Here is a 24947-nt window from a genome sequence, read left to right on the forward strand (position 1 = left end):
GAGGCACTTTAACGTTCATCATGCCGCATAAATGCTCAGTTCTTCCCAAACCATTGGTGGGAATATTAGCTTAAAAAATAAAAGCTGCGGGCTGGAGACGAGGCTCAGTAGTTCAGAGCACATACTGCTCTTCCAGAGGATGGGAAGTGAGGTGTCCAACACTCACACCCATCCACTCATTGCTGATTGTAACTCCAGCTCCAGGGCATCAGACCCCAGCTGGGCTCCAGGCATACATATACATACCTGCTGGCACTCTCACACATAAAATATAAGTAAATAATCTTTGAAAAAGCAAAACTAGCGACTGTTCAGTGTCAACTCATTTATTTGAAGGACAATTGCCCTCTTCCACTTATAACACTAAGGAATATAAGGAATATAAAATGCTTAAATACTGACACATAGCGAAAGACACAGTGAATCGTATGCCCCTCATAAGTGACTTAAAACTTGTACACCCAAAGTATTTGAAAAAAAAAAAAAAACCTTTCATTTTCCTTCATGCTTTAGTCCATACAAAAATCTTTGGGAGTAACTAAGTTTGAAAGAAGTCTAGACCAAAATAGTTCTAAACTGTCTCTTAATTCCACACAGACTCTGAAGCCTGAATTTATTCGTATAAAATATTGATGGCTCCTCTGGAACGCGGTCTTCAGTTCCCCCTATCCATCATCCTTCCATCAAACCCAGGTTCTCTTCCGGGTATTTGAAGACACCTGCTCCCTCGCGCCTTTCTCGCGGCCGCTTCCACGATCGTCCGCGTGAGGGCGCTGTGGCGCCAGGTAGCGCGAGCCGGAGAGCCGCGGCCGGGGGGCGGGATCGAGGCCGCCGACGTCGACGCCGGCGTGGGCGCGCGCGGTGCACGCTGGTAGCTGTCACCAGGCCCTCGGCTGGCGGCCTTCGTGCGGCTGCCGCGGTTGCCAGGAGAGCGGCGCCGGCGGGGAGCGGCAGAGCCCGCGGCAGGTAACAGCATCCCCGCCCCCGGCGCGGTCGCGCGGCTAGCGGTGGTGCGCCGCGGCACGGTTCGGGAGGGCGTCTCCGCCGCCGGCCTGCGGTGGTGGCGTGGGGGTGCCGCCACCTGGCCCCCCACCTGTGCCCGCCGCGGGGGAAGCGGGGCCCGGACCGACCGGGGCGGGTGGTGGGACCCGAGCCCTGTCCGCGACCTCGGCGGGCAGTGCCGCTGCGGGGCTGACGGGAAGTGTCACCTGGGCGCGGGCGCCCGGCGTCTTTGTTGGAGGCTTCCAGCCACCCCGTCGCCTTGTCGGTCCGGCGGGTCCCTGTGTGATCGAGGCCCGCCGATGTGCCTGGGCTGAGGGGTAGAGAGCACGGCCAAGTTCACCAAAAGGAAGTCGGGCTAGCACACGGAAGTTGTTAACAGTCCTCACCTTTGATTCCCAAGGCTTTGAAAGTTGAGCCTTGATCATTCCTTCCCGCTTCTCCCCTCCTTACCCTGAGGGAGCGGGAATGGCAACGTCTTTCGCCACGTTAATTGTGTTTGTTTATTCTTTCCTTATCTTCAGAGTTCAGGGGAGTTGAAGAAAAATCAGGTTTAGAGATTGTAGTCAAAACACACCTTTGGGGGTTTTTAGAAAAATACAGGAATCTCCCTCCTTTCATAGCTTTGAACTATGGAGACAAAACTTCTCATTTTGGTGGCGCCGGCTCTTTAGGTGTTAAGTTCTTACCATGTTAAGGTTAGTTGTATTTGTTCATGTTCATGTGACCTTTTATATGAATAACGTAGGCCGTCATTATGTATGTGCTAAGTACTCACCTGATCACCAATCAACCCCTTGATTCTGCCCAGCTGACTGGAGTTTTAGGTAAATTATAACCCAGGTCGACTGAATGCCTTCTTCTTATGGTTACTTTTAGTTAAACTTAGTCATTCCTCAGAATTAAAGGGAGAGTAAATCTTTAGGTGTATGTACCTTCTTTGGGGTACCCAGTTCTTAATGAAGAATTAAAAACACTGAAGTAAACACAAACCAGAAAATGTAACACTGAGCAAATTGTTAACTGTAAACTAATGGTTTAACTGCCCTCAGTCAAGAGCCCTATTTTATGATTTAAATAGTAGAAACAGCTGTGGCCTGAGGCTAGCAAGCTGGATGCCAAAATTCTGCCTTTCACTACTGACCAAGTGTGAGCTCTCTAGTCCTCAGTTGCTGTGTGTGTGGTTCACTGTCACGCTTTTGTTGTTTTGTTTTAGTGATGCTGTAGATGGTGCACTCCCAACCCATTGTAAACTTCTTTCTTGTGGTGCTGGGAAGGAATCAAAATTGTAACTTTTTTCTTGGGGTGCTGGGAAGGAGTCAAACCTAGGACCTTGCATATGCTTGGCCTCAGTTTTTTCACCCATTAAAGAGATTTTGAAAAAACCTTGGTTTTCCAAAATGCTACTTCCCCTCACCCCTCTACTAAAGCAATAGCTTGCTTCCCCTAAACGTGCTCCACATCATAGTAATGTGGGAACACACTGGACTCAATCAAACCTAACTTTTGTTTTAGTGTAGGAAATCAAACCCAGGGTATTTCCAAACAGGGCAAACACTCTACCACTGAGCTACACCCCTGGCCCCCAATTTTGACTTTGGTCCGCTTATTAAAGCAGCTCAGAAGGGTCACTGCTACGCTTGCATGCACAGGGTTTTCAAAGGAAGGCGAAATCAGCATTTCGAGATGTAGCTAACCAGAGAGCCTATCTTCTGAAGCGGCTTATGGAGGAATGCCTACCATGCATGCATGAGGCCCTGGGTTCCATTCCAGGTAGTGTTAAAATCTAGAATAAAATACCACACGGTACTAATTTCAGAATGACTTTACTTGAGGTATGGCTGCTTCCAAGTTGACCCCATGCATTGGCCCATTGTTGCTGTCTAAGGTGTCTTGGGCGTAAAGACCTACACCTCCCTTGTATAACAAAGAACTGCAATTTCCTTGGTAAAATAATAATAATAATAATAATAAGGATACATACATCCTTTACATTCCTAATGCTTTCATTTATAACAGACAAATATCTTTTTTTCCAATCACTTACTGCTGCTGCTTTCAACCATAATTCTTGTTGTAGTTTGATGTTTGTGGTTATTATTGAATGTCTGTTGAGTGTGTTATAAAGTTCTAAGTGAAGACTTGTTGGTAATGGTTTTACTTTCACTGTAATGATTTCCCCTTCTAGTTAGACTTTCTAAAAACAATGAGATAGAAAAGCGACCTAAAATATATTCCATGCTTAATAGTTACATGATTTTAAAATCTCAGGTAATCGAAAAGAGCTAAAGGCCAAAAAAATTCTGAGACTATTATTTCTGAGCTATTTGGAAACAGTATATAAATGTTGAAAATGACATCCTTTTGCTAAATTCTGTGAAGTGTTATGTTGAGCATTTTGTCACTGGTAGAAAACACCTGACAATCAGAGAAAAAAGACTTTAGATCAAAGTTGTTCTCCCTGTTCTTAGCTCTGTTGGCTCTGGGCCTCTGCTCAGGTAGAATGCATAGTGGGGGGCATTTACCTCATGGTGGACAAAGAAGAGGGACTTGGCAAGATTCGGCCCATCCCTGCCCTTACCCATCCCACCCCTAACCTACTTCCTGGCTTCACCTCTTAAAGTTTTCAAACACATACCCTACCCCTCCTCACCCACTTCAAATAGCAGCAGTAGCTTGGAACCAAGCCTTTTGGGGGTGTGGCTAGTAGTCAACCTTGCCGATATTCTGTTTTCTTTATTACTTGATATAAATGATATTAATGAACACGTCAGTTGGGGGGAATATAGAATATTTAATTTTATTTCTTTGTTTTTCAAGGCAGGGTTTTTCTGTGTAGTCCCGGCTGTCCTGGGACTCCCTCTATAGTCCAAGGTGGACTTGAACTGAGACATTCACCTACCTCTGCCTCCAGAGTGCTGGAATTAAACATGTGTATTACCATGGCCAGTTTAGAATATTTAATTTTAATAGATAAACTTTAAATGAGGTAAATAACACTATTTAGTAGATGAGTAAAGCTATTTTTTTGTTTAGTAGCTAACAGTTTTTATTGACAGTTTATTGTAGGTACTTTTGATTCCCATGTTTTTAAACTTTGACATCTCTTTTCTTTTAATAGTATTTACCTCTTTTTTAAAGACAACTAAGCCTTAAACCTCTGACTTTACATTTACTTGTCAAAGATAGTATCAAATTTCTTAAGGAAAAATATTATGTAGTTATATACATTATTTAATGGTTCGGTTTACTGGGTTTTAGCCCATTTATCCAACATTAAAATCAAGTTTTAGAGTTTGCTACCAGTCAGACACATTGTTCAGAGTTCTCTTCCATTACGCTTGCCTGACTTAAATTCTTCAAGTCCTACCTCAAATACCACCTTGTCCATGAATCCTCTTTTGATGACCTCATTTTCAGTTATCTCCTTCTCTGACTTGCCTGTACTTTTAAAAAGGTCCTCCATTCTTCACGGTGGCTAACTAGCTGATGACATGTACTTCACAAATACCCGTGTCTTGACCAAAGAAGTAATTTAATGTAGTATTTATGAAACGTTTTCCTTATCAAAAGTTTGGCCATATATATTTTTCCTTTAAAAATACTTCTGTGCATCAATATGATTATTTTTTAAAAGACACTTGAAATAACCTTTAGTAAACAGTTGAAAGCACTTGCCATAAACAGAAAGCAGACATAGGTAAAAATAAAATTTAAAAAAAATTGCTGTATGCCTTGAAACTGACCGTTCTTTGTTTAAAAGGGAAAGTAGCCAGAATTAAGTGTTGTTATTGATACCATCCTGGCACCAAACTTAGACTTGGTATAATCAGAGGAATTGGAGAAGAATGAACAAGGACTATCTTCCTCACCTTAATTCACTGTTATTCTCCCCAGTCTGAAAAATCCATGAAGTTATCTATTTTGTCGTTGGTGGCCCAAAGTTCCATAAATATAAGCAGAATTTTGGCCTTCTTTTGAAGTCTTTTCTGTTCACAATGTAGGGAATAGCTTCATTGAAAATTCAAAATGTGAGAATATACTTTAAAAATCCAGTACAAATAGGAAACTTAATATAATCATTATTGAACCAGATAAATGCCTATATTTTCAAAACAGCCTTAATGCTACTCTATCACATTTATAATAAAAAGCTAGAACTACATTTTTAGTAGGATAATTCATCTTTAAACTAAACCTTCTAATCCAAAGATAAATCCTAGAAACAGGGCCCTTCTGTTAACCAAGTGATCAAGAGGCAGAAAATAAGCACCTTTTAAAAACGTTTTTCTGTGCACTTTAGAGGAAACTCTTGAGGGAAGGTGTCTGTGAGAGCAGAGACAATAGTGAGCCTAAATGTGCTCATTCCTCCTCTGCACCTTTCTGTCACTTACAGTTTATGTGGCTAGTTTCTCATACTTGGTGCTGCTGAAAGCTGTTGCCTCTGGTATAATGAGAAATGTTCCTGTCTTTCAGAAGGACATTCACAGAAACTGACATGAAATCTGTTCTTTCGTATGGATATTTTTGTGTTTCAGGTGGCTCTGAGAATTTGTAGACATGTGCCTAAATTTTGAGCCAGATGTTTGCTGTTATTTTGTGTTCAGGGACAAAGAGCTTAGGTAAGTAGACCAGTTAGCTAGAGTTCCTGTTTTCAAAACAGTTGTTCAAAACAAAATGTGCTGCTGCAGCTCTCGGCACACACAGGTGATTTGCTACTCGGCCAGAGGTTAGAGTGCTGTTGGTATGAGGTTTGGAGTTGCAGCCTCAGACTAGAATTTAGAAAAACTCTTTAATCTGTGTCGTAAGAAAAATTGGACCCCTGAAAAGTAGTCTCTTCATTGTTTGTCTACTAAAACATAAAACAGCAGTATAGGTCCCACAGGTCAGCTGGCAGTCACAATAACGCGAAGTGCACAGCAATTCTAGTTCTTTGAATTGAGCAGGTCCATAGCCTACGTTTTCAGTTGCTTTTGGTTGTGTTGTGTAATGTTAGGAAAAGGGACCATAAGATATCAGTGGTCTAAAACCTTTTCAATATACTACTTTCATAAGATTTCCAGATATATTTTCTAGAATATTTTGTATGCCACAAATACCATCCCAGATCACTAATTATGCTTTTTTTTTTTTTGAAAAACAGAACTGGCACAGTGACTTTTCCATACATTCTTACTTATATCTTACCATATGGGACTTTAAATATTTTTTCTGAAGATTATTTTCCATCTAAGAAAATATCAGAATATTTACATGCTTTAAAACTACTCTGTCATTTGAGTATTCATATTTCATTGACTTCCTTATTGTGTACAATGACATCATCAATTGGAAACACAACTTTGAACCTGAGTGGGGACTCCAGCATCATAATTATTTTATGGTGTCAGAGTCCTTAACATGCCTTCTCCAGGCCTACCTGATTCTATAGCTTGATGCAGTTACTTTAATGTGATCTGATTCATACTATCTATATTATGTCTTTTAGAGTACAGAATTTATACACATTTTTTTCATTTCATTGAACATGCATTTATTTTATGTTTTCCAGAATACTGAAGCTTAGAAGTAGCTGAATTTCTGAGGATTCATGTTAGATTTGCCAATCTCTGTTTCAGGGAACTTACTAGGAAACAAACGTCTCTATCATTTACTCTCATCATACTGTTTGATCATGCATACAGAGTCGCAGCAAAGCCAGGAACACTAAAACATATATCTTTTCTGAAAAACAGGGTGTGTTCAGTAAGAACTTACCTCAGTGAGGACTCCTAGTAATTGAGGACACAGAGTCTGACCTATTCATCTTTTGTAGCCAGGGCAGGACTGCGTTACATTCGGCATAATTTGTACCTTTAAAACAAAAGAAAGCTGTTACTTGTGAATAAATTCTTCCAGTTAGGTATTGCTGCATACCAAATTGTATTGGTTCCTTTTTTCTCACTGCCCTGACAAGAAGCATGTTAAAGGAGGAAAGGTCCTTGTTGACTTACAGCTGAAGGGTACAGTCCATCATTGTGGGGAAGTAAGATCACAAGAGAGTGAGGCAGCTGGTTACTTTGTATCCAGAGTAGGAAGAAAAGAGATTAATAGATAGCTTTTCCTTCTTTAGTTTAGGGCCACACTCCACAAGATGATGTCACTGGTATGGTGGTTCTTCTCTTCCCTTCAGTGGAACCTTTTTTGTAGATTCCCACACAGACAAGGCTTGAAGTGTGTCTTATAGTTGATTTCAAATACAGCAAGCTGACAGTGTTTAACCATTAACTAAATCATCTCAAGCTGTACTGACTTAAAATAGTGTCCTTCACAATTCAGTTTGTTTGTTTATTTTGTTTTGTTTTTCATAAAGGATAGAGGAGCTTGGCTGTGAAGTAATGCCCTGCCTCCACCCATTCTGATATTGCAGTTTGCTTGTTGGCCAGAGCTGCAAACATCTGAGGGTCTGATTAAGTCTGGCAGAGCTACTTTTAAGGTGGCTTACTTGCATGACTAGCATTTTTTTCTCTCTGGCTGTTGGGGAAAGTTCCTCCCTAAGTAAGTCTCTTTAGCACTGGTTCTCAGCCTTTCTATTGCTGTGACCCTTTAATATAGTTCCTTATGCTGTGGTAAAACTCAGCCATAAAATTATTTTCATTGCTACTTCATAACTGTAATTTTGCTACTGTTATGAATTGGAATGTAAATATCTTTGTTTTCTGATGGTCTTAGGTGACCCATGGGTTGAGAACCACTACTCTACAGGGTTGCCTGATTATCCTTATGACAAAGATAGTAACTCCAGAATGAGTGATCCAAGAAACATCAAGGTAGGAGCTTGCTGAGCAAGGGTGTAACTGAGTTCAAAAGTAGCATTTAAGGTACAGATCCTAATAGTTTTGTTTTTGTTGTTGTTGTAAGATGAAAGAGGAAGGAAATACCACATTATTGTAACTTTAATTCATTCATATTCCACCACCACCCCCATCTGTCACTCTCTCAGGAACACACATAGTGATCAAACCCAGGGCTTTGCATGTGCTTGGCATTGAGCTACATCTTCAGCCTCTACTTGATGTTCTCTAGGGACATTATTTAGTCATTCTATTTAAAGCATTATCATAATTAGGAAAACCTTCATATAATTTTAAAAGTATATAATGAAAACTCACTTTCCCATCCTTCATTTTCCTGATTTCTATCTATTCCCAGAAGATAATCAACTTTACTTTTGAGAGGTATCATATATACACAAATTGATATATACCTGCCTTTCTTATGTAAGTTATAACTTTATAAACACTTCCGCATCTTGTTTTTTTTTTTTTTTTTTTTAGTTTTTGTATCTTGGAAGCATTTTCTAAATCAGCACTTAGACTGGTAAAACACCTGCGAGGAGTGGATGTGAAAACCAAAATTATAGATGAGACCCTTCTGTCTTTGGGATTGTGACTTTGGGAGTCACAAGTCAATTACAGGAAAACAAGGTGAACTCTATGGGAGAGGAACAATATGTAGCCAAAGTTGAGGGTTGGAGAAATGAAATGAGAGGATGGGATGGTCAGGAAGACTTCTCAAACTACATAATATCTGAAATCTGAAGGATGAGTTGGGATCTAGTGTTTCAGACAAAAGAAATACAAACTGGCCACAATAATCAAAACAATGTGGTACTAGCAAAAAGACATAGAGACCATGGAATAAAGTGGAAAGGCATGATATAAATCTCAGTATATATAGTCACATACTGATTCATAAAAGTGCCAGGATTACCCATCATATAAAGGGCAACCTCCTCAACAAATGGTGTTAGAAAATCTGTATTGACAACTAAAGACCTAAACATAAAACAGGAAACTATAAAAACTCGTCCTAGACAAAAGCCTAGGAGAAAAGCTCTGTTGAGTCTCAGATAACACATCAAAAACACAGGCAGTCAAGACACAGCAGGATGAGAAAGGAGCCCATGGAACAGGAGAAAATAGGGATCCAGAGTACAGAAAGAACTAAATTCAGCTACACACATCCCTATTAAAAGATGTCATAAGCTTGTGAAAAGACATTTCTCCAAAGATCTCAGTGACCAGTTAACATGAAAAGAAGCTCAGTGTTACGACAAATGAAAGCTGCAGTGAAATGAAAAGCTGCACTCATGCCCTTAGGGTGACTAGTTCCAAAACAAAAGACTACCCAGAAAATAATATTAGTGCATCTATACAAAAGTTAGAATCCTTGTATTCAGTGGATAACCACATTGGAAAATAGTATGGTAGTTCCTCACTTGCCACACAAGCATAAGAACTGCAGTTTAATTCTCCAGCACCCACTAAATGCTGGCTGGGCCTGGTGGACTGCCTGTAGTTCTGCTTGGTAGAGAGGGACTCCCACAGGGCAGGCTGTGACCTTGGGGTTCTATTGCGTGATGCTATGTCAATGAATAAGGAAAGAACAGTTGATGAAGCCTGTAAGCCTCTGACCTTCATATACCTCTACACACAAGTGAGCCTACACACATACAAACACAAATATACACTACATATATGAAAATAAAATTAACTGTAGTCCATGAATCACACTTTTTGAATGCATAGGTGAATAGAAATTGAAAGTAGAGATGCTTGTATGCCAATGTTTGTAGCACTACCATTAAGGGAAGCATAAATGTGCATTTACAAATTAATTGATAAAACAAAATATTGATGTGGGAGTCCCCTCTGTGTGCTGTGATTACCATTAATGAATAAAGAAACTGCTTTGGACCTATAGCAGGGCAGAACTTAGGCGGGGAGGACTGGACTGAATGCTGGGAGAAAGAAAGGCGGAGTCAGGGAGATGCAATGGATCCACCTCCAGATATAGATGTACTAAAACTTTGCTGGTAGTCCACGACCTTGTGGTGATGCACAAATTAATGGAGATGGGTTAAATTAAGATGTAGGAGTTAGCCAATAAGAAGCTAGAGCTAATGGGCCAAGCAGTGGTTAAATAATATGGTTTCTGTGTGATTATTTTGGGTCTAATCTAGCCGGGCAGCCGGAAAGCAACAAGTGACTCTCTCGGCTGCTACACAATATTCCCTGTAATAGATTATTAGTTATCCTTGAAAAAGAGTCTGACAGATGCTATGGTGTGAGTAAATGTTGAAGGCATTATGTTAAATGAAGTAGGCCTAACATAATTGAGAAGACAAATGCTGTATGGTTTTGCTTATAGGAAGTAACTGTAGTAGTTAAATTCATATAAACAGAAACCAGAGTGGTGGTTGCCAGGAATAGGACTGGAAAAGGAAATGGAGGTTGTTTAATAGACAGAGGGAGTTTTAGGCTTACAAGATGGAAGTCATAGAAAATTCTATGACTTGTGTGTTCTTATTGTTATTGAAGTGTTATACTTTCAGTTAATGAGATGATAATTTTTAGCTTGCTTTACAATTTTAAAAGATGACAAGCCTTTAGAAAGCAAAGCATATGTGCGTTCAAACCATGCTCCTAATATTGAAAAGGGTAGTAATTAACAAATGAGCCAAGTCAGAAGCTGACTCATAAAGTATCTTTCACAGGCATGAAGTGTTAAGTATCATCTAATAGTAAAGCTTCAGGTGACGAAAAGCAGCGGGGGACATAGCCTGAAAAGGAAACAAGGTGGAGGGAGGAAGTCTTCAACAGTGGATAGTAGCTGAGAACTTGCTTACAGGAAGAGAAGTTCAAATGATAAAATTATATATGGGACTCATTACCAAAAAGGGCTTGTAGTTTTAGGAACTTGTGTTTCACTTCCCGGGAATTAAATGTCACAGTTACAACAAGGGCATTTCTTACACACTAAGAAAACTACAGTGCTTCAGGTGGATTATCAGACTTATCTTTCTGATCTTCCCAAGGGAGTCATGTGTTCTGCTTTATACCTGTAAAAGTAATTGGTTCTTGGAGTACATTATGGTAATGAAAACACAGGAATCTGCTGTAATTTAAATATAAAACATTCAGGATCCATGGGTAGACATTCGTTATGAAAGAGGCACATTTGTGCACATTATTAGAACTGTTCCTAAAGTTGATCTTCCCAATCACCAAAAGACCTGCTTGTACAGCTAGAGAGGCAGTGATGCTATGAATAATTGTACTTGCTTCACAGAACTGGTGCAAGACTTCTCCACATATTATCCCATTCTTTTGAGCGGACTGATGTATAGACATGTATGCTACATGCAATGTGGATTTAACCTTACCTATGTACGTATAGTTACTCCACTAATACATGATGCATTTCTGTATAATATGGTATTCAATCATTTATATACACAGGCGTGACTGAATTTAGTCCATGTAGATAATTTGATTTTTATGTATATTCTATTTTAATATTCTCAGGTTATCTTTTCTTGTCATCTAAAAATCTTGTCATTTCTTCCTACATAAATGGTATATCTACAAAGAAACAAGACATTTTAATGCAAGCAGATGATAACTGTCAGAAAGATAGGACTTTTTCTTTTTATATTGAAATTATTTTCATACACTATATTTTAATCATATTCTTTCTCCTTCCCAACTCTTTTGAGATTCTACCCACCCAGCTTCATGCTTATGCTCGCTAGCACTCATGTCCTCCTATTCCTTCTCCTCACCTTCCCTCTAGTCCTTTACTAGCTACCTAACTTCTGTGATTATTATGATTAAAACATACATATCTAAAACTTAAAAACTAACATCCACACATTTTGTTGGTTATTTTTTTACTCTTTTGACTCTTATACCTTGGGGAGCCCCCCCCCCAGCTCCCAAATAAATACACAGATCTTATTCTTTCTTAAGAATTCTCTGGGACTGGACAGATGGCTCAGAGGTTAAGAGCACTGACTGCTCTTCTGGAGGTCCTGAGTTCAGTTCTCGGCAACCACATGGTGGTTCACAGCCATCTCTAATGAGATCTGGTGCCCTCTTTGGTCCACAAGCATACATACAGACACTGTATACATAATAAATAAATAAATAAATCTTAAAAAAAATCCTCGGCCTTAGCTTGACTTGTTTCTAGCCATCTTTTCTTAAATTACCTCATCTACCTATTGCCTCTGGGCTTTTATATTTCTCTATTTTATATACCTTTCTTTCTTTCTTTCTTTCTTTCTTTCTTTCTTTCTTTCTTTCTTTCTTTCTTTCTTTCTTTCTTATTCCATCACTGGTTGTATAGCTGTATGACTGGCCCTGATGTCCTCTTCTCCTTCTCTTTTTCTTGCTTCTCCATCTTCTCTCCTCCCAGATTTCTCCTATTTGTTCTCTCGGCCTGCCAACTCTGCCTATCCTTTCTCCTGCCTTTCTATTGGCCATTCAGCTCTTTGTCAAACCAATCAGATGCCTTAGGCAGGCAAAGTAGCACAACTTCATGGAGATAAACAAATGCAATATAAAAGAATGCAACACATCTTTGCATAATTATAAACAAATGTTACACAGCATAAACAAATGTACCACATTTTAAAATAATATTCCACAACATACATATAAGAGAAAACATGCAATATTCATTTTCTGGGGTCTGGTTTATCTTACTCAAGATGCTTATTTTTAACTCCATCCATTTCCCTGCAAATTTCATGAAATTCTATTGTATAAATGTACTAAATTTTCATTATCTATTTATAAAGTTGATGAACATCTAAGCTGTTTCCAATTTTTGACTATCTGGGGCCAGCCTCAACAAAAAATACCTTTATCCAGAGGGGAGGTTTGGGAATTTAGAAATAAAGTAAAGAATATGAAGACACGAATGAAAATAGTAAAACAGAAAAATATATAGGATAATATTGGGAGGGAATATTTCAGTAAGTACTGAGAATTCATCTGCGTTTAATTTCCAACTGCTTAAAATACCCTTGTTCCCAAAGGTATGATAATACAAAAGGCTACATTAACCTAATACAAGGAAATGAACAAACCAATTGAAAATCACAGGCTACATTCATAGTTAAACATTTTGTTGCTAGGACAAAACAAATCAGCAAGTCATGCTCATGCCCTAGACCATAACACTCTGTAGGCAAACCACTCCCTGGGTGGAATCACAAATTATCTCCATAAAGGGAGCTGGAACTTATCCTTAGACTTTTGTTTGAGTTAGGAATGGACCTACTTCTCTATTCCTGGTTCACGAGGTTGGCAATTAGCTATACCTGTTGACAATAACCTTGAGAGAGAAGAACTCACTACTGATTTACTACTAGGTGTCTGAGGTAGAAGCACAATAACCTTGAACAAGTCCTAACTCTCTTGACCTTTGGTGGGCCTGCACACTGACTACTAAAAATACAGCAGCAATGAATGTGGATGAGCAAGTATCTGTAGTAAAATGCAGTGTCCTTTGGGTATATGCTCAAGAGTGATATACATGAATCTTGTGATAGATTAATTTTCAGCTTTTGAGCAACCTCTACACAGATTTCCATAATGGTTGTACCAGTTTTCACTCCCATCAGCAATGAATAAGTGTTCCCATTTTTCCATACCCTCCCCAGCATGTGCTAGCATCTGTTTTATTGATCTTGGCCTTTCTGACTGGGATGGGATAAAATCTCAAAGCAGCTTTGATTTGAATTTCCCTGATGACTAAGGATGTTGAGCAATTCTTTAAATGTTTCTCATTCATTTGTAATTCGTCTTTATTGAACTCTGTAAGTTTTATACCCCATTTCTAAAATTGGGTATTCATTTTCTTGATGTTCACGTTTTTGTGTTTTGTTTTTATTCATTTATATGTTCTAGATACCAACCCTTTATCAGATATATAATTGATTAAAGTTTTTTCCCCCATTCTGTAGAATGCTGCTTTGTTTAAAAAAAAAAAAAAGAGGTCCCATTTATTAAGTCTGGTCTTAATGCCTATGTTATACGTGTTCTGTTTAGAAAATCTTTTCCTGTGATTTGAGTTTAAACCTACTCTCTAAATTTTTTTTATCACATTCAGTGTATCTTGTCTTTCGTTGAAGTCCTTGATCTAGTTGGAGTTGTGTTTTGTGCAGAGTGATGAATACGAATCTATTTTCAGTCTTTTACATATAGTGTGGCCAGCACCATTTGTCTGAAATGCATTTGTTTGTTTATTTATTTGTTTATTTATTTGGCGGGCCATTTTGAGACAAGATTTCTCTCTGTAACTTTAGCTATGCTGGAATTTGCTCTGTAGAACAGACTGGCCCCAAAGTCACTGAGATCTGCTTGCCTCTGGCTCTGGAGTATGTAGCACAAATAATAAAAACCCACAGACAGATATTGGAGTTCAATCTGAAGATCAGAAAAACAAAGCAACCAACCACTTGGAAGACCTTTTATCTCTCCCAAATCTTCAGACTGAAAGGGCAAGATCCTGTCTCCATAAATCCTCAGACTCCACACTCACTGAGTTCCTGTCTCATTCCTTTCAATTCCTCTCTCAAGCTGAACCATAGGACTCCAAGTCTCCACTTCCCTAGTGCTGGGATTAAAGGCATGTGATTCCAAGTGCTGGGATCACCTTTGTGTGAGCTCTGTTTCTCTTTTAGATGGATTTAGTCTTGTGTAACCCAGGGTGGCCTTGAACTCACAGAGATCCTTCTGCCTCTGTCTCTGCATCCTGGGATTAAAGGTGTTTACCTCTGCTTCCTGGTTTGTCTGGCTGACTAGTAATTGCTAATCTTCAGGCAAGCTTTATTTGTTAAAACACAAATAATATGCTACTAAATGAGTACTGGGATTAAAGGTGTGTATCACCACTGCCTAGCTAAAATACCTTTTTTTTTTTTTCAAGACAGGGTTTCTTTGTAGCTTTGAAGCCTGTGCTGGAAATAGCTCTTGTAGAGCAAGCAGGCTGGCCTCAAGCTCAGAGATCCACTTGCCTCTACCTCCTGGGTGCTGGGATTAAAGGTGTGCACCACCACCACCCAACTTGAAGTGCATATTTTCAAAAAGCATGCTACATCCCAAAGCTAGAATTGTTTGGGTTTCATAGTTGTAAGTAATGCACATTACTAGTTTGTCCAGGTGATGTCTATCTATGCTGTAAATACCGTTGGTGAATAAAAAAACTGCCTTGGCCTGTTGATAGGACAGAATTTAGGAAGGTGGGGAAAACTAAATTGAATGCTGGGAGAAAGGAGGCAGAATCAGGGAGAAACCAAGAAGCTGCTGCCAGAGACAGACGTGCTGAAACTTTGCTGATAGGCCACAACCTTGTGGTGATACACAGATTAATGGAGATGGGTTAAATTAAGATGTTAAGAGTAAGCAAATAAGAAACTAGAATGAATGGGCCAAGCAGTGATTTAATTAATACAGTTTCTGTGTGATTATTTTGGGTCTGAACTGCCGAATGGCCAGAACGACCATGCAACATACAGGTGTGGTTAAAACCAAGATATGTGACTAAACCAGACTCTGCAATCAAGTTATCAGTGGTGTTCACTGGATTTCCCAAAATGTGGGCAACTTCCTTAAAATATTTGTTTTCTAAAATATTTTGTCATCTCATGATGAACCATCTGGCGAATTACACATATTTTCCCAACATTTTTTTAAGCCTACCTTTCTGTCTTAAATCATCCTCTTACCATGTATTAGTGTGTGGCATCCTGCTTCCCATCAGGAGCGTACACATGTGCCCTAGACCCACTTAGGTTGGGAACAGCCATACCTATCACTCTGGTTTGAATTCGCAGCCCAGCTTGCTGCATCCCTAAAGGATTTCACTCTACTGGGGAACATAATTTTACTTCAGGATTGCTTTTTTGTTTGTTTTGGGTTTTTTTTTTTTTAAAGACAATGCCTCTTTGTAGTCCTGGCTGTCCTTGAACTAGCTCCTTCGTTCAGACTCACCTCAAATTCACAGAGCTCTACTTGACTCTGCCTTCTCAGTGTTAGGGATTAAAGGTGTGTACCTTAACGCCTGGCCAACCAGTAGATTGTCATTTTATGCACATTGAACATAGTTTCTCTTATATCATGCCACTTAGAGAGTTAGGATTAATGTTTTATAAAAACCACTAAACCAAACCCCTTCCCTATCTTAATTTATCATCAATTTGCCTTATAAATTTATTTGCTAGAAGCACTATTAGTGCTGAACAGTGGCTTGGTTGGGTTTCTATTGCTGTGATAAAGCACCATGACCAAAATAAGCTTTGAAAGGAAAGGCTTTGTTTCATCTTACAGTTCTCTGGTCATATTCCCATCACTGAGAGAACTCAGGGCAGGAACTTCGAGGAGCTGAAGTAGAGACCACAAAGGAAAGCAATTTACTGCCTTGCGCCTCATGGCTTGCTCAGTCTGATTTTCTTATACAGTTTAGGATCATGTGCCCATTCTAGGTGATACCTTATCACCTTCCTGTATCAATCATGAATTAAGAAATTGCCCTACAGCTAGCCCACAGGCCAGTCTGGTGGGAGACATCTTTTTGAGGATCCTTCTTCCTAAATGACCTTACCTTGTGTCAAGCTGGAGAAAAAAAAAAACAATACTTAGCAAGAAAAACAGTGAGGTATTTGTATTATTTGGAGTTGACTTATGGTCCCTGTTCTTAAATCGGTATTTAGAAGAATGATTTTCCTTTTGTTTTTTTTAAATAAGCATACAGAAAAAAATTATTGTGTTATCCAAGAAAGAAGATCTATAGTGTTGGGTTATGAGTACAGGTGCACTATGTACTTGTCCATGTTGAGGCCAGAGGACATCAGTGGTCAACTCTCGGGCATTGTACATCATTTTTGTTTTGTATATGCTTTGAGTCAGAGTCTCTCACTGATCAGAAACTCTTCAAATAGGCTAGTCAGATTGGCTGGCATCTTCATTACATCTTCTGTAATGTAGTTAGATTATAATCTTGTCTACTATGTGGATTCTAAGAACAGCATCAAGCTCTAGTGCTTGCAAGGCAAACTTTTTTATCAACTCCCCAGCCCTAAAAATAGACATTTATCAATATAAGATATGTAAATGGTTAATAAGCATTTGAAAAATATTCTACATTACTACTAATAATAATCAAGAAGGTGAGAATTAAAAGCACAGGATATCATTTCATCTAAATTAGAGTAGCTATTTAAGACATGGAAATAGGTGCCGGCAAGGATGTAAAACAATGAGAACTAGAACTGGGCAGTGGTGGCACACACTTTTAGTCCCAGCACTTGGGAGGCAGAGGCAGGCAGATCTCTGAGTTTGAGGCCAGCCTGGTCTACAAAGTGAGTTCCAGGACAGCCAGGGCTGTTGCACAAGGAAATCCTGTCTCAATTCCACCACCTCCAAATCCACAAAGAAAAGAAAAATGAGAAGTGTGCTGCTGTTGTTAAATGTGTTGGTCAGGGTTGTCTAGAGCAGTGATTCTCAGTTTTCCTAATGCTGTGACCCTTCCCTTTCATACAGTACCTCATGTTGTGGTGACCCTAAAATAATTTTTGTTGCTTCTTCATAACTAATTTTGCTATGGTTATGACTCATAATGTAAATATTGTTGGAGAGAGGTTTGCCAAAGGTGTCCCAACCCACAAGTTGAGAACTGTTGCTCTGGATGAACAGAACAGATATTACTGATATATTATCAAGGATGATTTCTTACATTGCTTACACAATAGAGGCTAGGTAGTCCAACAGTGACTGTCTGCCTTCAGGAGAGGTTGAGAAACTGGTAGCTGCTCAATTCATAATCTGCTGCCCCCTGAGCAGTGCCAACCTCATACCGAAAGCCTAAAGGATTCCTGGAGAGATACTCCTTTTCAATCCACATTGGAAAGCCAAAGATGGGTTCTGATGGCATTAGTAAATACAATGGGAAGGGCATACTTACTAGCAAAAATGGAAGAATACGTAGGTAAATAGCATTGCTTTTCCTTGAACCTCTATATCTGGACTGCCATCAGAAGGTGCCGTCCACTATGGTGAAAGGTCTCCATATGGTTAATCCTTCCTGGAAGTATTCTTATAGACCAACACAGAGGCATGCCTTTTAGTTGATTCTAGATCCAATGAAGTTGGCAATATTAATCATCACTTTGGAAATGTAAACTGATATAGCCGTTATAAAAATAGTATTGATATTCCTGAGAAAACTAAAAGTATATCCATTATCTGGTATAGTAACCCCCTGCTAGGACTGTATCCAAAGGAAGGGAAATCATTATATTGAAGAAGTCCCTGCACTTGAATGTTTATTGTATTATTCACGCTAGCTAAATATGGACTCAACCTAAGTATCCATCAGCTGAGGAACAGAGTTTTTAAAATGAGATATATAGATAGATAGATAGATAGATAGATAGATAGATAGATAGATATAATATATAACATTTTATATATTATATCTCATTTGAAAAATGTATATATCATTTTTTAAAATGTATATATATACACACAAACTTGAATATTATTTAGCCATAAAAATAAAGTTTTTATTTGTTCCAACATAAACCTGAAGAACAGTACATCAAGTATAATAAATCAGTCACAGAAAGACAGTCTTACATATTTACTTATATATGGAAATGAAAAATTAATTTCATAGAAGTCAAGAAAAACATTTATAGTCATGCATTATCATTTACAAATAGAAATACACTAAAGTACAGAAAACTTTTAATGTTTGCTCTAGCTAGATCTGTATCTGATTAATATTTTTGACCTCTGAGACTATCATAAATTATTTTTTCTCCATTTTTACATAATTATGCACAATAAAGATGATTATAATAAGTTTTTAAGTAACTAGGTAAGTCTTTGAGATTTTTTTAGAGTGCTTGTAGCCACACAGATAAAGTCTATATTTAGGGAATGGTCTAGCTGAGCCAAGTGAGGAAGTGGAACATTATGGTTGTTCTCCTGCCTTTTTGTTGTTGTTGTTGTTGTTGTTTTTAACAGAATTTTTACTCAAGAAAAAAAAATGATCTGTGGACTGTGTTGACTTCAGTGGATTATTTATTCTAAATATTTGAGAGCCTGCTGTGGGCCACTTACAGAACTGATGCAGAAATGAGCTCTTTAGAGAAGTTCCCAACCTCTTTCAAAATGTGATAGATAGGAAAAGCAAACAAGACAACATGAGATTATAAGAAATACTGGCTGAGGAATAATGCGATGTTTTAGGTAGAATGAAGAATATGAGCCTTGGCGCAAGGCAACTTCTACTAATCAGATTTTCTGATGTTTTGCTGTAACTGAAAGAGCAGAAGTTTTTTTCAGAGGGGTAACAAGTATAAAAAACACAGTACAAAATATGGTATTTTGGTGAACATAGTTAGGATATTATTCTAACATCAGAGGAAATATCATTGCAGATTTTCAGTAAAGAAACAACATACCTGGCTTCTCTGTGGAAGATGGATCAGAGACTCAGGTATAGAAGTGGGTTCAGTAGTCATCTCTAACTGGTTAAAAAGAAGAGGAAAGAAAGTGATAGCTGTACATTGAAGGTGCATCAGTGAGCAGATCTGCTTAAATCTATGGGACTAGAAGAAATAACATGGGGGGATGAGTATTGTAGAGTGAGCCTTGAAGTACTACCACAGTGAAGAATGGATAAAAGACAGGGACTAACTCAGACGGGAATAGGTGGCCAAGACATAGGTACACACCCTGAGTAGAGTCCAGGAAGCCAAAAACAAGGTGTGTTTATTATTACTGAGAGTAAGATGAATGGCGAGAAAGGTGGCTATTGACTTGCTGACATTTATATGATTTGCCTCCTGCAAGAACTGTGTCATTACACATTTTTGAGCATGCTAAATTGTATACTGAGGGTAAGGCAATGAAGTATTGAATGTCAGAAGATCTTTCATAAACTTCTGCTGTAAGAGAGAACAGAGAAACTGACCACCAGCCAGGACCTGTGGAAGTACAGAAAAGGTGAATTTTGACTTCATACTCAGAGCTGGGTAGAGAATAGTCCTATCTGTATAGAGGAGCTGGTATTGAAGGGGCGTGAAATAATATAGACTCTGAGCGCATAGGAAATGAAATCTAGACAACAGCAAAGAGTGGACCTTTAGTGGGGAAAAAAAAGCCTTCTGTTCCTAACAGGGAAAGCAGAGATTGTGAGCGTGGGACATTGGTGTAGTTTTGCTGGGGAGGAACTGAAAGCATTTGTCATATTTCTTCTTCTCCTTCCTCTTTTTCCTCTCCTCCTCCTTCTCTTTCTCCTTCCTCTTCTTCTTAGTTAACTATATCTCCTGAGTAGCTGATACTACAAGCCTCTACTCCCGTACTGCACTCTCTTCAGTATATTTGAGATAGATCTCTGGTAATGAAGGAAAGAAGACATTGTTAGAGTTTGGAGAAAAGAAGATATAAAGTAGTTGTGCCAGATGAGAAATTTACAAAGGAAAATCACTACGTTAGGATAGTGGTACAGCCAGCCAAATAGACTAGATGATGTATCTCCAGCATTATTCCAGTTCAGGTATTTAAAAAGCAGGAGAGCAGAAGCAGGGTTGGAGTTTTTCTTGGTAGAAGAGGCTCTTTTTTTCTAAAACACTCTGAGGAAGGTGTTTTAGGAAAAGGAAAAGTTTCATGAGAGTAAAGAATAATGGTTTAGGCAAACTGCTTGAGTTTATATCTGACTCTGCTATTTCTTGACCTGCATTTTTATTTTTCAGTTTCCTATGTGTAAATGAAAACACTAATAGTATCTGTATCAGGATGCAATGAAATAATGTGAGCTAAATATGCAAAGCACACAAACAACAGTTCCTAGTGCTTAGTAAATGCACTATAAGTTATCTCAGATGTTGCTGCTTCTGCTGCATCCGGAAAGCTCTTGTCTTTGAAAGATGACTAAGGTTGGAACCTGGGACATATGCAGAGGAAAGGCTGAAGATATCTTGGTCATTGGTCTGCAGTTTGAGATGACAGTATACATACAAGTGATTGAATCATACTAGGGATATGGGGCATAACCTGTATTTGTGAATTTCTACAATATTTTTTATCAATTTTTAAATTATTAAAAATCTTTCTTTATTTATTTTTTAATTAAAAATTTCCACCTCCTCCTCTCCTTCCATTCCCTCCCTCCCCCACTCCCCCTTCTCCTCCCTCTCCAGTCCTAAGAGCAGTCAGGGTTCCCTGCCCTGTGGGAAGTCCGAGGTCCTCCCCGCTCCATCCAGGTCTAGGAAGGTGATCATCCAAACAGACTAGGCTTCCACAAAACCATGCAGTAGAATGAAAACCACAAAACCATGCAGTAGAATGAAAACCCAGTGCCATTGTCCTTGACTTCTCAGTCAGCCCTCATTGTCAGTCACGTTCAGAGAGTCCGTTATGATCACATGCTCCATCAGTCCCAGTCCAGCTGCCTTGGTGAGCTCCCATTAGATCAGCCCCACCATCTCAGTGGGTAGACGCACCCCTCACTGTCCTGACTTCCTTGCTCATGTTCTCCCTCCTTCTGCTCCTCATTTGGACCTTGGGAGCTCAGTCCAGTGCTCCAATGTGGGTCTCTGTCTCTATCTCCATCCATCGCCAGATGAAGGTTCTATGGTGATATGCAAGATATTCATCAGTGTGGCTATAGGATAGGGCCAGTTCAGGCGCCCTCTCCTCAGCTGCCCAAGGAACAAACTGGGGATCTCTCCTTGGACACCTGGGAACCCCTCTAGAGTCAAGTCTCTTGCCAACCCTAAAATGGCTCCCTTAATTAAGATATATACTTCCCTGCTCTCATATCCACCTTTCCTCCATCCCAACCGTCCCATTCCCCTTCTCACTTCTCTCTCCCCGTCTCCCCTTATCCCTACCCCACACCCATCCCTTTTATCTTCTATCAACTTATACAGTTCTCAGGAGTGATTAGTTTTATAAGTTTCTTAACTGAATAATTAGTTAAAGATTATTTGCTGTCACGTCCATATTGAAACTCAGAACATTTAACCAAAGTGAAATAGTGAAATATACTAATTATCATATTAAATTTCCAGATGATAGCACTTACTGAATGATAAATTTTATTTTAGCCAAAAGCATTTGGTAAGATCATCTAATTAATGTATAGTTTTTGTTTTTCTTTCATGGCCAAGCAGGGCTGGTGTTTGTCAGAATTCATCTATATACTTTTCACTGTGATAAAACAGCCCTCAGATATATCTGTAGAAAGGTGAAATTGGGCTGGAGAAAGCTGCTCTTGTAGATAGAAGACCTGAGTTTGGTTCCTAGCAGTGTATCAGGTGACTCACAACCTGCTAGTATCTGTAGATGCTCTGATGTAGAATTTAATTCATTAAATTTTCTCCTTTTATACCATAAAATATAAAATAAATCTGTAGTACCTGTTTTCACAGGGCCTAATTTACCCAGAGAAAACTTTGACTTTTTTTTTAAAAGATAGCTATGTTGTTTCATTTTTAATTTTTTGAAAGAAATAGTGCCACACTAATCATGATTTATGACAATTCTGGTCCAATTTGTCTGAGTTGTTAGTTGGAAAGAAATAACTATATTTTCAAATGGTGCTATAGATCAAATCAAAAAACCATTCATGACTCCTGAAAGATTTCAAATGCCGTTATGATTTGCTTGTTTCACTTTAAGAAAAAAAATCAGAATTTTTTATTTATTTCAAGTGCCTCATACCTGATGCTATAACAGAATACTGTATACTGAGTAATTTATGGAGGAAAGATTTGTTCAGTGCATGTTTCTGGTGGACTGGAGGCCCAGGGTTAAGACATCACATCTGGTGAGGTCTTTCATGGTGGTAGGAACTCATGGCAGAGTCCGGAGGCTGCACCTCACATGGGTTGAAGAGCTCATGTAAACCAGCCAAAGTGGTTCTTGTAACAGACCTAGTCTTGGAATAAACCAGGAAACCTATGGATAGTTTTACTCATTAATTTTGGATTAGTTAATCCATGGATGAAGACATGGCCCCAGTGACCTAATGATTACACCTCTTAATATCTCCCATTAGGAATTGAATTTCAACATGAACTGTGATGGGAACATAATACCAAGTTATATGAAGTAATTGTTTCATGGGAAGATTAGGATTTTTAAAACTTATTTGTGGAAGAGATAGAAGTGGTCAGTTTAAGATGGATGAAAATGTTCTGTATCTTAGTTGTGGTGAGGATCTTGATTGTGATACTGATTTCTAAGTATGGATGCTCCCGTCACTCAAATCATCAAGTAGATGTGTTAAGTGCAGTCATTGTTCATTCTCTCCAAGGGAGCAGTTCCCAGAGCCTCAGTTCTACTCATTCTAAACTTCAATGACAAGTTCCTTGTGTATGATTGTGTTATATTTACAGATAGCCTAAATACATCCTCCTGTACACTTCTTAATCATTTCAAGGTACTTAAAGTCATTAATATAAATACTGTTAGAATTGTCCTTGTACTATATCAATTAGTGGATGTTGAAATTAGTGGATGTTGAAATTAGTGGATGTTGGGAAAGTTAATATTGAAATGAAAACAGTCCATAGAGGAGTGATGGTGTAGCTTGGTGGTAGAGTGCATATTAGCATGAAAGAGACTCTGTGTTCAGATCCCAGGACCTCCACCCCTCTCAAAAATAAAAAAAAAATAAAGGAAGGAATGAAAGAAAGAAATACAATTGCATTTTCTTTTCCTGAATGTTTCCATTTGGTCATTGCTTGAATCTGTTGATATGAAACTCATACGACTTGACTATATATTCAAGCTAATAAAGTCATAAACAAGCATATTTTAAAAAAACTACATTTTAATTTGTGTTCATAAAACTATTCATGATAGGATAGTGAGTTTTATACTTTGTTGCCAACAATTCAGAGTCACAACCAGTGCTTACTTACAATATATTCACCCCTTATTAGCCTATTTCTTAGTATTGTGTTGATTTAATAGTGAGTGGTAGAAGCAATAACTAGATTGCGCTTAGCATTTTCTGTCACAAGCATTCTGTTAGCTTAAATATATTATTTATTTAGTTTTGACAAGCTTTGAACTAGGTCTTATCTCTTTTTATAGATGAGGAAACTCAGACTTGAGAAAACTAGGTGCTTGATTCAAGTCATTCATCTGGTAAGGAAACTTATCTAAATTTTGTACTCAGGATAGCTTGACTAATCTCATGTTCCAAGGTTCTATTTTATCCCCTTTTATGCTCTGGATTTCTATAAAATGTCCTTTTATTAAGTTTTTTTTTTGGGATGTTTTGTTGGTTGGTTCTTTATTTGACAGGGTCTCGCTCATTGGGTAGCCATGGCTTGCCTAGAACTCACTATGTAGACCTGGGTGGCCTTAACTCAAAGATCCATTTACTAGAATTAAAAGTTTGTCTACCACACCTGACTCTTGTTTTAAATATTTGGTGCAGTGAAGTATTTTGTTTGATTTGGTTTGCTTTAGTTTGGTTTCTTTGTGCCTCAACCTTTCTTGGGAAGAGGCATGTCCTAGGTTTTCTTGGCATGATACGGAAAGTGTTCCGTTTGTTTATGGTTTAAACCAGTGGTGTTGTGACATGTGGGAACATACTTTTTTTAATACAATATATTTAAGTAAATATAAAAATAGAAATAAATACTTCAGAACCTTTATGGCAACTGTGTTACAACAGCTAACCACATGATTGTTTCTGTACGTAATAAGTTTGGGAACTCATCCTTAACTACAGAGAGCATGAAAAATATTGACCTAAGCTATCCTACCATAAAATAGGAGAAAAATTACTGAGAACTAGAATTTGTATTATATGTTAGGTTAAAAAGTTGAGAAGTGGCATACCTGTTTGTGTGATTAATTTTGTGGTTTGCTAACTGAGGAAACTGGACCTAGTGGCTCATTCATTTCTACAATTCCAATATGCAGGAGGCTAAGGCAGTAGAGTTGCTCTGAGTGAGAAAGCATCCTGGCCTACACAGTTTCAGGTCCCAAGGTTGTTCTCTGGCCTCTACATACACACACACACACGTATTCCCTCAACCTCCACCAAATAAAAATACATCTTCATTTTCTTTACGATTCATTTTT

At 38.6% G+C, this 24947-nt stretch overlaps 1 protein-coding gene across 9 annotated transcripts in view; it reads left to right on the top strand.

Moving 5' to 3' along the window:
- The first annotated feature begins 863 nt into the window (after positions 1-863).
- The window catches only part of Dop1a (DOP1 leucine zipper like protein A), a 104528-nt gene continuing 80444 nt past the window's right edge, over positions 864-24947 (top strand). For 3 of the 9 annotated variants that reach the window (XM_085689469.2, XM_085689472.2, XM_048435776.3), the window contains exons 1-2: positions 878-966; positions 23946-23999. The gene's annotated coding sequence lies outside the window, so the exon portion shown is untranslated. Of the gene's footprint in view, positions 967-7710; positions 7809-23945; positions 24000-24947 lie in introns of all 9 variants that reach the window. The other 6 variants (XM_085689471.2, XM_085689475.2, XM_085689476.2 and 3 more) reach the window with 6 other exon arrangements.

The sequence above is a fragment of the Myodes glareolus genome, chromosome 4 (genome assembly GCF_982192425.1).
Source record: "Myodes glareolus chromosome 4, mMyoGla1.1, whole genome shotgun sequence".
NCBI lineage: Eukaryota > Metazoa > Chordata > Mammalia > Rodentia > Cricetidae > Myodes > Myodes glareolus.